Source organism: Elephas maximus, chromosome 8 (assembly GCF_024166365.1).
Source record: "Elephas maximus indicus isolate mEleMax1 chromosome 8, mEleMax1 primary haplotype, whole genome shotgun sequence".
NCBI classification, from domain to species: Eukaryota; Metazoa; Chordata; class Mammalia; order Proboscidea; family Elephantidae; genus Elephas; species Elephas maximus.
Window position 1 is genome coordinate 122,400,787 of NC_064826.1, and position 13,292 is coordinate 122,414,078.

At 40.0% G+C, this 13,292-nt stretch overlaps 1 protein-coding gene across 6 annotated transcripts in view; it reads left to right on the forward strand.

Annotated features, from left to right (window-relative positions):
* Positions 1 to 13,292, forward strand: part of LOC126082035 (putative uncharacterized protein C1orf229) — a 59,953-nt gene that overhangs the window by 29,641 nt on the left and 17,020 nt on the right. For 4 of the 6 annotated variants that reach the window (XM_049894379.1, XM_049894380.1, XM_049894381.1 and 1 more), the window contains exon 2: positions 9,291 to 9,414. The exons of the other annotated variants lie outside the window; for them this stretch is intronic. The gene's annotated coding sequence lies outside the window, so the exon portion shown is untranslated. The remainder of the gene's footprint in view (positions 1 to 9,290; positions 9,415 to 13,292) is intronic. 6 annotated transcript variants of the gene reach the window in all.

The following is a 13,292-nucleotide window of genomic DNA, read 5'->3' on the forward strand; positions in this document are numbered from 1 at the left end:
CCACAAGTTGTTTTTACTGTTAGATGCCGTCACATTGGTTTCTGACTCATAGCCACCATATGCACAACAGAAAGATACACTGACAGGTCCTGTGCCATCCTCATGATTTTTGTTATGCTTCAGCCCATTGTTGCAGCCATTGTGTCAATCCATCTCATTGAGGGTATTCCTTTTTTTCCCTGACTCTCAACTTTATCAAGCATGATGTCCTTCTCCAGGGACTGATCCCTCTTAATAACATATCCGAAGTCTGTCCATCTCCCTTCCTAAGGAGCATTCTGGTTGTATTTCCTCCAAGACAGATTTGTTCGTTCTTATGGCAGTCCATGGTATATTCAATATTCTTCACCAACACCGTAATTCAAAACCATAATTCAAAGGCATCGGTTCTTCTGTCTCCTTATTTATTGCTCAACTTTTGCATGCACGTGGCTTGGGTCAGGTTCATCTTAGTCCTTAAAGTGACATTTTTGCTTTTGAAAATTTTAAAGAGATCTTTTGCAGCAAATTTGCCCAATGCAATGTGTCATTTGATTCCTTGATTTCTGCTGCTTCCATGGGTGTTGATTGCGGATCCAAGTAAAATGAAGTCCTTCACAACTTCAATATTTTTTCTATTTATCATGATGTTGCTTATTGGTCCAGCTGTTAGGATTTTTCCTTACATTTAGGTGTAATCCATATGGAATGCTGTAGTCTTTGATCTTCATCAGTAAGTCCTTCAAGTCCCCTTCACTTCAGGAAGCAAGGTTGTGTCATCTGCATATCAGAAGTTGTTAATGAGTCTTCCTCCAATCCTGATGCCCCATTCTTCTTCATATAGTCCAGTTTCTTAGATCATCTGCTCAGCATACAGACTGAGTAAGTATGGTGGAAGAATACAACCTCGACGCACACCTTTCCTGACTTCAAACCATGAAGTATTCCCTTGTTTTGTTTGAATGACTGCCTCTTGATCTATGTATAGGTTCCGTAAAAGCACAATTAAGTGTTCTGGAATCCTCATCTATGCCAAGAAATTTGGAAGACAGCTATCTGTCTTTCTTCACAATGTTATCCATAATGATTTGTTATGATCGACACAATCAAATGCCTTTGCATAGTCAATAAAATACAAGTAAACATCCTTCTGGTATTTTCTACTTTAAGCTGTGATCCATCTGACATCAGCAATGATATCCCTCATTCCACGTCCTCTTCTGAATCCAGCTTGAATTTTTGGCAGTTCCCTGTCCATGCCCTGCTGCAGCCACTTTTGAGTGTCTGCAGCAACATTTTACTTGTGTGTGTGTTATTAATTATAATAATGTTCAATAATTTCCACATTCAGTTGAATCACCTTTCTTTGGAATGGGTACAAATACGAATCTCTTCCAGCCAATCGACCAGGTAGCTGTCTTCCAAATTTCTTCACATAGATGAGTTAGCACTTCTAGCACTGCCTCCATTTGTTGAAACATTTCGATTGGTATTCCTTCAATTCCTGAAGCCTTGTTTTTTGCCAATGATTCAGTGCAGCTTGGACTTCTTCCTTCAGTACCATCAGTTTTTGATCGTATGCTACCTCCTGAAATGGTTGAACATCGACCAGTTGTTTTTGGTACAGTGACTCTGTGTATTCCTTCCGTCTTCTCTTGATGCTTCTTGCCCATATTTTGCCCATAGAATCCTTTACTATTGCAACCTGAGACTTGAATTTTTAATTCAGTTCTTTCAGCTTGAGAAATGCTGAGCGTGTTCTTCCCTTTTGCTTTTCTATCTCCAGGTCTTTGCACATTTCATTATAATGCTTTGTCTTCTCGAGCTGCCCTTTGAAATCTTCTGTCCAACTCTTTTACTTCATAATTTCTTCCTTTTGCTTTAGCTACTCACATTCAAGAGCAAGTTTTTCAGAGTCTTTTCTGACATCCAATTTGGAGTTTTCTTTGTTTCCTGTCTTTTTAATGACCTCTTGCTTTTTCCTTTTTTATATATAATTTTTATTGTGCTTTAAGTGAAAGTTTACAAATCAAGTCAGTCTCTCACACAAAAACCCATATACACCTTGCTACACACTCCCAATTACTCTCCCCCTAATTTTTTTTTTTTTTTTTAATGAGACAGCCTGCTGTCTCCCTTGACTCTCTCTTTTCATGTCCATTTCACAAGCTTCTAACTCCCTCTACCCTCTCATCTACCCTCTAGGGAGGAGATGCCAACATAGTCTCCAGTGTCCATCTGATCCAAGAAGCTCGCTCCTCACCAGCATCCTTCTCCAACCCATTGTCCAGTCCAATCCATGTCTGAAGAGTTGGGTTCGGGAATGATTCCTGTCCTGGGCCAACAGAAGGTCTGAGGCCCATGACCACTGGGGCCCTTCTAGTCTCAGTCAGACCATTAAGTCTGGTCATATGAGAACTTGGGGTCTGCATCCCACTGCTCTCCTGCTCCCTCAGGGGTTCTCTGTTGTGTTCCTTGTCAGGGCAGTCATCGGTTGTAGCCAGGCACCATCTAGTTCTTCTGAACTCAGGCTGATGTAGTCTCTGGTTCATGTGGCCTTTTCTGTCTCTTGGGCTTGTAATTACCTTGTGTACTTGGTGTTCTTGATTCTCATATGATCCAGGTGGGTTGAGACCAATTGATGCATCTTAGATGGTTGCTTGCTAGGGTTTAAGACCCCAGATGCAACTCTTCAAAGTGGGATGCAGAATGTTTTCTTAATAGATTTTATTTTGCCAATTGACTTAGACGTCCCCTGAAATCATGATCCCCAAACCCCTGCCCCTGCTACACTGGCCTTCAAAGCATTCAGTTTATTCAGGAAACTTCTTTGTTTTTGGTTTAGTCCAGTTGTGCTGACCTCCTCTGTATTGTGTGTTGTCTTTCCCTTCACCTAAAGTAGTTCTTATCTAACATCTAATTAGTGAATACCCTTCTTCCACCCTCCCTCCTTCCTCTCGTAACCACAAAAGAATGTGTTCTTCTCAGTTTAAACTATTTGTCAAGTTCTTATAATAGTGGTCTTATACAATATTTGTCCTTTTGCAACTGACTAATTTCACTCAGCATAATGCCTTCCAGGGTCCTCCATGTTATGAAATGTTTCACAAATTCCTCACTGTTCTTTATCGATGCATAGTATTCCATTGTGTGAATATACCATAATTTATTTATCCATTCATCTGTTGATGGGCACCTTGGTTGCTTCCATGTTTTTGCTGTTGTAAACAGTGCTGCAATAAACATGGGTGTGCATATATCTGTTCGTGTAAAGGCTCTTATTTCTCTAGGATATATTCCAAGGAGTGGGATTGCTGGATCGTATGGTAGTTCTATTTCTAGCTTTTTAAGGAAGCACCAAATCAATTTCCAAAGTAGTTGTACCATTTTACATTCCCTCTAGCAGTATATAAGTGTTCCAGTCTCTCCACAGCCTCTCCAACATTTATTGTGTTTTCTGGATTAATGCCAGACTTGTTGGAGTGAGATGAAATCTCATTGTAGTTTTGATCTGCATTTCTCTAATGGCTAATGATCGTGAGCATTTCCTCATGTATCTGTTAGCTACCTGAATGTCTTCTTTAGTGAAGTGTCTATTCAAATCTTTTGCCCAGTTTTTAATAGGGTTGTTTGTCTTTTTGTAGTTGAGTTTTTGCAGTATTGTGTAGATTTTAGAGATCAGACGCTGATCGGAAATGTCATAGCTAAAAACTTTTTCCCAGTTTGTAGGTAGTCTTTTTACTCTTTTGATGAAGTCTTTGTTTTTAGGAGCTCCCAGTTATCTAGTTTCTCTTCTGCATTGTTAGTAATGTTTTGTATACTGTTTATGCCATGTATTGGGGCTCCTAACGTTGTCCCTATTTTTTCTTCCATGATCTTTATCGTTTTAGATTTTTTATTTAGGTCTTTGATCCATTTTGAGCTCCTTTTTGTGCGTGGAGTGAGGTATGGGTCTTGTTTCATTTTTTTGCAGATGGATATCCAGTTATGCCAGCACCATTTGTTAAAAAGACTGTCTTTTTCCCCATTTAACTGTTTTCGGGCCTTTGTCAAATATCAACTGCTTATATGTGGATGGATTTATGTCTAGATTCTCAATTCTTTTCCATTGGTCTATGTATCTGTTGTTGTACAGTACCAGGCTGTTTTGACTACTGTGGCAGCATAATAGGTTCTAAAATCAGGTACAGTGAGGCCTCCCTCTTTGTTCTTCTTTTTCAGTAATGCCTTATTTATCCAGGGCCTCTTTCCCTTCCATATGAAGTTGGTGATTTGTTTCTCCATCTCATTAAAGAATGTCTTTGGGATTTGGATCGGACTTGCATTAAATGTATAGATCGCTTTTGGTAGAATAGACATTTTTATAAGGTTAAGTCTTCCTGTCCATGAGCAAGGTATGTTCTTCCACTTATGTAAGTCTCTTTTGGTTTCTTGCAGAAGTGTACTGTAGTTTTCTTTGTATAAGTCTTTTACATCTCTGGTAAGATTTATTCCTAAGTATTTTATCTTCTTGGGGGCTACTGTAAATGGCACTGATTTGGTGATTTCCTCTTCGATGGTCTTTTTGTTGGTGTAGAGGAATCCAACTGATTTTTGTATGTTTATCTTGTATCCCGCTACTCTGCTGAACTCTTCTATTAGTTTCAGTAGTTTTCTGGAGGATTCCTTAGGGTTTTCTGTGTATAAGATCATGTCATCTGCAAATAAAGATACTTCTACTTCTTCCTTGCCAATCTGGATGCTCTTTATTTCTTTATCTAGCCTAATTGTTCTGACTAGGACCTCCAACACAATGTTGAATAAGAGCGGTGATAAAGGGCATCCTTGTCCGGTTCCCGATCTCAATGGGAATGTTTTCAGGCTCTCTCCATTTAGGGTGATGTTGGCTGTTGGCTTTGTATAAATGCCCTTTATTATGTTGAGGAATTTCCTTCTGCTGTTTTGCTGAGAGTTTTTATCATGAATGGGTGTTGGACTTTGTCAAATGCATTTTCTTCAACAATTGATAAAATCATGTGATTCTTGTCTTTTGTTTTATTTATGTGGTGGATTACATTATTTGTTTTTCTAATGTTGAACCATCCCTGCATACCTGGTATGAATCCCACTTGGTAATGGTAAATTATTTTTTTGATATGTTGTTGAATTCTATTGGCTAGAATTTTGTTGAGGATTCTTGCATCTACATTCATGAGGGATGTAGTTCTGTAATTTTCTTTTCTTGTGGTGTCTTTACCTGGTTTTGGTATTAGGGATATGCTGGCTGGCTTCATAGAATGAGTTTGGTTGTATTCCGTTCTTTTCTATGCTCTGAAATACCTTTAGTAGTAGTGGTGTTAACTCTTCTCTGCAAGTTTGGTAGAACTCTGCAGTGAAGCCATCCGGACCAGGGCTTTTTTTTTTTGTTGGGAGTTTTTTAATTACCTTTACAATCTCTTTTTTTGTTATGGGTCTATTTAGTTGTTCTACCTCTGTTTGTGTTAGTTTAGGTAGGTAGTGAGTTTCTAGGAATTCATCCATTTCTTCTAGGTTTTCAAATTCGTTAGAGTACAATTTTTCATAGTAATCTGATATGATTCTTTTAATTTCAGTTGGGTCTATTGTAATATCGCCCATCTTCATTTCTTATTTGGGTTATTTGCTTCCTCTCCTGTTTTTCTTTTGTCAGTTTGGCCAGTGGTTTATCAATTTTGTTGATTTTTTCAAAAAACCAGCTTTTGGTCTTGTTAACTCTTTCAATTGTTTTTCTGTTTTCTGTTTCATTTAGTTCAGCTCTAATTTTTATTACTTGTTTTCTTCTGGTGCCTGTGGGTTTCTTTTGTTGCTCTCTTTCTATTTGTTCAAGTTGTAGGGATAATTCTTTGATTTTGGCCCTTTCTTGTTTTTGGTGGTTGTGTGCATCTATTGATATAAATTGGCCTCTTAGCACCGCTTTTGCTGTGTCCCAGAGGTTCTGATAGGAAGTGTTTTCATTCTCATTGGATTCTATGAATTTCTTTATTCCATCCTTAATGTCTTCTATAATCCAGTCTTTTTTGAGCAGGGTATTGTTCAGTTTCTAAGTGTTTGATTTCTTTCCCCGGCGTTTCCTGTTATTGATTTCCACTTTTATGGCCTTATGGTCAGAGAAGATGCTTTGTAATATTTCAGTGTTTTGGATCCTGCTAAGGCTTGCTTTATGACCTAATATGTGGTCTATTCTAGAGAATGTTCCATGTGCACTAGAAAAGAAAGTATACTTGGTTGGTGTTGGGCGGAGTGTTCTGTATAAGTCTATGAGGTCAAGCTGGTTGATTGTGGCACTTAGATCTTCCGTGTCTTTATTGAGCTTCTTTCTGGATGTCCTGTCCTTCACCGAAAGTCGTGTGTTGAAGTCTCCTACTATTACTGTGGAGCTGTCTATCTCACTTTTCAATGCTGATGGAGTTTGTTTTGTGTATCTTGCAGCTCTGTCATTGGGTGCATAAATAGTTAATATGGTTATATCTTCTTGGTGTATTGTCTCTTTAATCATTATATAGTATCCTTTCTTATCCTTTCTGATGGATTTAACTTTAAAGTCAATTTTGTCAGAAATTAACATTGCCACTCCTGCTCTTTTTTGATTGTTGTTTGCTTGATATATTTTTTTCCATCCGTTGAGTTTTAGTTTGTGTCTCTAAGTCTAAGGTGTGTCTCTTGTAGGCAGCATATAGGTGGATCTTGTTTTTTAATCCATTCTGCCACTCTCTGTCTCTTTATTCGTGCATTTAGTCCATTTACATTCAGGGTAATTATGGATAGGTATGAATTTAGTGCTATCATTTTGATGTCTTTTTTTTGTGTGTTGTTGACAGTTTCTTTTTCCTACTTGATTTTATGTGCTGAGTAGATTTTCTTTATGTATTGTCCTTTCCTCATATTTGTTGTTGATTTTGTTTCTGCTGAGTCTGTATTTTTCCCTTGTATTTTATTTTGATGAGTAGGATAGTTTGTCTCCTTTGTGGATAGCTTATTATTTACCTCTATTTTTCTAAATGGAAAACTTACTTTTATTTCTTTGTATTGCCATATCTTCCTCTCCATATGGAAGGTGTATGTTTACATTTCTTAGTCCCTCTTCATTATTTTAATGCTATCTTCTTGTGTATAATAACATCACTGTTACCCTGTTTTGGGCTTTTATATATATATATATATATATATATATATATATATATATATATATATATATATATATATATATATATATATATATATATATAATCTTGCTTTGTTTTTCTGGATTTCCCTGTCTGGGTTGACTTCTGGTTGCTCTGCCCAATGTTCCAGTCTTGGGTTGATTCCTGATGTTATTGATTTTCTAACCAAAGAACTCCCTTTAGTATTTCTTGTAGTTTTTGTTTGGTTTTTACTAATTCCCTAAACTTGTGTTTATCTGGAAATGTCTTAATTTCACCTTCATATTTAAGAGACAGTTTTGCTGGATATATGATTCTTGGCAGCCAATTTTTCCTTCAGTTTTTTTAATATGTCATCCCATTGTCTTCTTGCCTGCATGGTTTCTGCCGAGTAGTCTGAACTTATTGTTATTGGCTCTCCTTTGTAGGTGAGTTTTCTTTTATCTCTCACTGCTCTTATAATTCTCTCTTTATCTTTGGTTTTGGCAAGTTTGATTATAATCTGTCTTGGTGACCTTCTTTTAAGATCTACCTTATGTGGAGTTCGATGAGCATCTTGGATGGATATCTTCTCATCTTTCATGATATCAGGGAAGTTTTCTGCCAACAAATCTTCAACAATTTTCTCTGTATTTTCTGTTATCCCTCCCTGTTCTGGTACTCCAATCACTCGTAGGTTATTTCTCTTGATAGAGTCCCACATGATTCTTAAGGTTTCTTCATTTTTTTAAAAATTCTTTTATCTGATTTTTCTTCAAATATATTAGTGCCAAGTGATTTATCTTCGAGTTCAGAAATTCTAGCTTCTAACTTGCTCAGTTCTGCTCCTGTGACTTTCTATTGAGTTGTCTACTTCTGTAATTTTATTGTTAATCTTTTGAATTTCTTATTGGTGCCTGTCTATGGATTTTTCCAGCTTATTAAACTTTTCATTATGTTCCTGAATAATCTTTCTAATTTATTTAATTGCTTTATCTGTGTGTTCCTTGGCTTTTTCTGTGTATTGCCTCATTTCCTTCCTGATGTCTTGAAGGGTTTTGTATATTAGACTTTTGTATTCTGCGTCTGGTAATTCCAGGAATGCACTTTCATGTAGAATATACCTGGGTTCTTTGAGAGCCTGTTGAGGTGATCATGGTCTGTTTCTTTATGTGATTTGATATTGACTGTTGTCTCCGAGCCATCAATAAGTTATTTTATTAGTTTATGCTTGCTTACTGTATCATAGCTTCTTGCTTTGTTTTGTTTTGCTATACCCCTACGGGTTGCTTGAGTGAGCTAGCTTGATTATTTTTGCCTTTGGAGCTCTGATGGCCTGTCCCCATGTGGCTAGAGCTGTTATCAGGTATATCAGTCTAGGAGTCCATTCAGTTTTCTTGTATGAATTCAGGTCAGGTTTCCAGGTAGCTGATCAACAAGTGTGTGGTACAGGCTCTGTCCTACAGTCTTAGAGGAGCAGGGGTGATTGGCGTATATACCGGTATCTGATTGCAGCAGGGGGTCACGCTGTGAGCAAGGCAGGAGGCAAAGAACCAACCCCCAAGTGTCTCTGAGGAAAATGCATCCCTGTTCCCTAGAGTGTGCAGGTGGGTGGGTTCTTAAGACGGACCATGGGCACCCAACGTTTTTGGCTGTAAGGATTGGGAGGTACCAGTTATCCTTGGACCCCTGTCGCAGGTGGCCTGTGACCTGAATGGAGCTACCAGTCCTTAGGTCCCTGATGTGGGTAGGTGAGGACCTTGTTTAATAGGCAAAGCAATGTCAAACGTCAAACACCCACGTCTCCACTGCACAGCTGAAATGGTTGGAGTCTGCCAACAAGGGCCTATTCTCCCGAAATAGGTCCACACAGGTCCATGCAGAAGGGAAAGGTACTCAAAGTCCATGGATGGTTTATGCCTGGACAGAACCCGCTTCTTTCCTGAGCTTCCCCTAGTTAGTGGAGCTAGCAAATTATCTTTTCCCCCAAATGCAAATTTTTTCCTTCCCCAAGGCCGGGAGGATTGCTCTAGGTGCTCAACAGTGCCTATCTCAGGCCCAGGGTATTCAGCCGCTGAAGCTGGTTTGCGGGTGGAGGGGGGGGCGTGTTAAAATATACACAAGTACTGGGTTTTTTTACTTAGCTTTTGACGTGAGCGATGTCATCCTCAGGTTCCGGAGGTGTGAGTAGGCTGTGTGGCTGGTTGCTTCTCCCTGTGGAAACTGCGGCCGAACGCTAGGACCAGCCTGCTGCCGCTGCTCCAGGAATGGTGCCTGAGGGCTCCCTGCGATTCAGGTCCGGTAACTCCTTTCCGCTTCTAAACAGTCTCTTCCTCCCCCTCCCCCTCGGTTCATTCTCTAAGCTTGCCTCTGAAGCTCAGGGCTCCCAGCTTGTCACAAATATACTTGTTTCACTTATTTTTTCGGGTCTTTGTTGTAAAGAGGGCTCGCCGGAATCGTCTGTGTATTCCGCCATGTTGGCTCCGCCTCTCCAGAATCCTCTTGCTTTATTCTTGTATAATGTCCTCAATTTCAGTCCACAACTTGTCTGGTTTTCGGTCATTAGTCTACAATGCATCATTCTTGAGGGCTTTAAATTCTGGCAGGATATACTTAAGGTTGTACTTTGGCTCTGTAGGATTTGTTCTAATTTTCTTCAGCTTCAATTTGAACTTGCATATGAGCAAATCATGGCCTGTACCACAGTTGGCCCCTGGCCTTGTTCTGACTGATGATCTTGTGCTTTTCCATCTTTCCACAGATGTAGCCAATATGATTTCTGTGTTTTCCATCTGGCAAAGCCCCCATGTATAGTCACTGTTTATGTTCTTGCAAAGAAGTATTTGCAATGAGGAAATCATTGGTCTTGCAAAATTCTATCGTGAGATCTCTGGGATTGTTTCTATCACCAAGGCCATATGTTCCAACTACCAATCCTTGTTTCCAACTTTCACATTAATCACCAGTAATTACTAGTGCATCCTGATTGCATGTTCGATCAATTTCAGATAGCAGTAAGTTGGTAAAAATCTTCTATTTTTTCATCTTTGGCCTTAGTATGGCCTTAGTATGTGTAAATTTGAATAATAGTCGTGTTAACTGGTCTTCCTTGTAGGTGTATGGATATTATCCTATCACTGACAGTGCTGTACTTCAGGATTCATCTTGTCCTTTTTCACGATGAATGCAACGCCATTCCTCTTCAATTTGTCATCCCCAGCATAGTAGACCATATGTTTGTCTGATTCAAAATGGCCAATACTAGTCCATTTCAACTCACTAATGGCTAGGATATCGATGTTTATGCATCCCATTTTATTTTTGATGATTTCCAATTTTCCTACGTTCATACTTTGTACATTACACCTTCTGATTATTAATGGATTTTTGCAGCTGTATGTTCTTATTTTGAGTTGTGCCACATCAGCAAATGAAGATCCCAAAAGCTTGACTCCATCTACATCATTAAGGTCAACTGTCCTTTGAGAAGGCAGCTCTTCCCCAGTCGTATTTTGAGTGCCTTCCAACCTGAGAGGTTTCATCTTCTGGCACTATATCAGACCAATGTTCTGTTGCTATTCCTAAGTTTTCTAATCATAAGTCTTCAGTGAAGAGGGCACACCTTTTTTTAAAATAATTTTTATTGTGCTTTAAGTGAAAGTTTACAAATCAAGTCAGTCTCTCACACAAAAACCCATATACACCTTGCTACACACTCCCAATTACTCTCCCCCTAATGAGACAGCCCGCTCTCTCCCTCCACTCTCTCTTTTTGTGTCCTTTTCGCTAGCTTCTAACCCCCTCCACCCTCTCATCTCCTCTCCAGGCAGGCGATGCCTACATAGTCTCAAGTGTCCACCTGATCCAAGAAGCTCACTCCTCATCAGCATCCCTCTCCAACCCACTGTCCAGTTTAATCCATGTCTGAAGAGTTGGCTTCGGGAATGATTCCTGTCCTGGGCCAACAGAAGGTCTGGGGACCATGACCACTGGGGCCCTTCTAGTCTCAGTCAGACCATTAAGTCTGGTCATATGAGAACTTGGGGTCTGCATCCCACTGCTCTCCTGCTCCCTCAGGGGTTCTCTGTTGTGTTCCCTGTCAGGGAAGTCATCGGTTGTAGCCAGGCACCATCTAGTTCTTCTGGTCTCAGGATGATGTAGTCGCTGGTTAAGAGGGCACACATTTTGGTACAAGTTAATTATACCTAATTCTGATTCATAGATTCATATTTCTGGGCTTTTTTTTTTTTTATGTAATACTCTCACTGGTAGTTTTCCCATTTATTTTTCTCTGGATGGGTAAGTTGTAACAGTTAAACAAGGAGAGTTGAGGGCCTTGGGTCCTGACCCCATTCTACTAGTGATAATAATAACCAACATTTGTATGACAATTTTCTTCCAAAAGTTATTATTGCATTTGGTTCTCAAAATATCCTGTGAGGCAGGTCAGTACCTCATTTTCAGGTAGATAAATAGGCTTAGAGAGACTCTCCCAGTATCGCTCAGAAGGCAGAGCTTCGATTTAAACCCTGGTCTTATGTCAAAGTCCGTGTTTATTCCATGGCACATGGCTGCCTCCGAGCTTGCTGTGTATGCTAGGGAAGCCACTTCCCCTTCCTGGGCCTCAGTTCCCAGGAAAATGGCCAGATAATCTCTTAGATTCCTTCCAACTTTAAATTCTCTTATTCTGCAGCAAGTAGTGACTCTGTTTATGCTGATGTGAGATTTGGCAATGATGATGGTGGCACAACCTTATTAATGTAATTGATATCAGTAAATTCTACATCTGAAGAATATTGAATCAGAAAATGTTGTGTTGTATATATTTTTACAACAATAAAAAAAAAAATTCTATGACTCCATGAGCCTTTTTTCTCCCTTGCCTATTAAAAAATTGCTGTAGCTTTAAAAAGTACTAAAATAGATTTTACTTCTACTTGTAAGTGCGTTAACCAAAACCAAACCTGATGCTGTAGAGTTCAACTCATAGCAACCCTATAGGACAGAGTAGAACTGTCCCAGAGGGTTTCCAAGGAATGTCCGGTGGATTCGCACTGCTGACCTTTTAGTTAGCAGCTGAGCTCTTAACCACCGTACAGAAAGGACTCCTCTTTCAAAACATGATCCAAGTGCTTAAAAATCAAATACGTTATGAAAGTTTTCCCTTTTTTTAAGTAGTGTGTAGAAATTCCCATTGCCATCAAGTTGATTCTGACTCATAGTGTCTCTGTAGGACAGAGCAGTACTGCCAAGGGTACTCAGGTTCCCAAGGCTGTATGTAGTCCTTATGGAAGCAGACGGTCACATCTTTCTCCTGCGGAGTGGCTCTTGGGTTAGAACTGCCAGCCTTTCAGTGAGCAGCCAAGAGCTTAACTACGGCACCACCAGGGCTTCTTACTGGAAACCTCAGGCCTTGAAAAAGAGCGTATTGGTTTTATTAAGCACATGCATTATGATGGAATGCTTTCGTGTGGCCTTTCTCTTCATGGTCTTGCAACTCTTGCCCAGATGATTCGGTGGGACTGTGCAAATAGGGTAGTTGTGGCCCGCCAAGGGAATTGGTCAGTTTTACCATCCCGCTGGGCTTGAAATGAGCCATCCCACAGGAGGGAAAGGAAGGATCCCACCACCACCGAGGAAAGAGAGCCAAGAGTGGAGTGTGTCCTTTGATTGCTGCACTGAGAAGCTCCTGGAAGCAGGAGACTGAGAGACACAGAGAGAAAGAGAGAGGTGTTAACATTGAAGACAGTGAGAAGCGGTGGCAGAGAAACAAGACAGGAGAAACCGGTAGGAGATGGTGCACTGGGCCTCCGGGCCCACAGAGTGAGAAAGCTGAGTGCCTTTGGTCTGAGGCTTACTGGCGGAGTGGGGTGCCTCTGGACATTTATTGGCAGGGCTAAAAGAGCTTTGTAATACTTGCCAGCCTGCGACCTGCCTGGGAAGGGGCTGTTCTGATGGAAGAACTGTATTCTGAGTGTTCCTGAACCTGAATTGTAACCTGTTGCTTCCCTAATAAACCTCATAATTTTGAGTATTGTCTGTGGGTTCCGTGTGGCCATTTTAATGAATTACCAAACCCAGCAGAGAAATAGAGAGTGCTGTGTGAGGGATGGTTGGTGTCAGAACCGGTTAAAGATGGTGGAGACAAGAAGGCAAGTCTGACCTCTGCCTCAT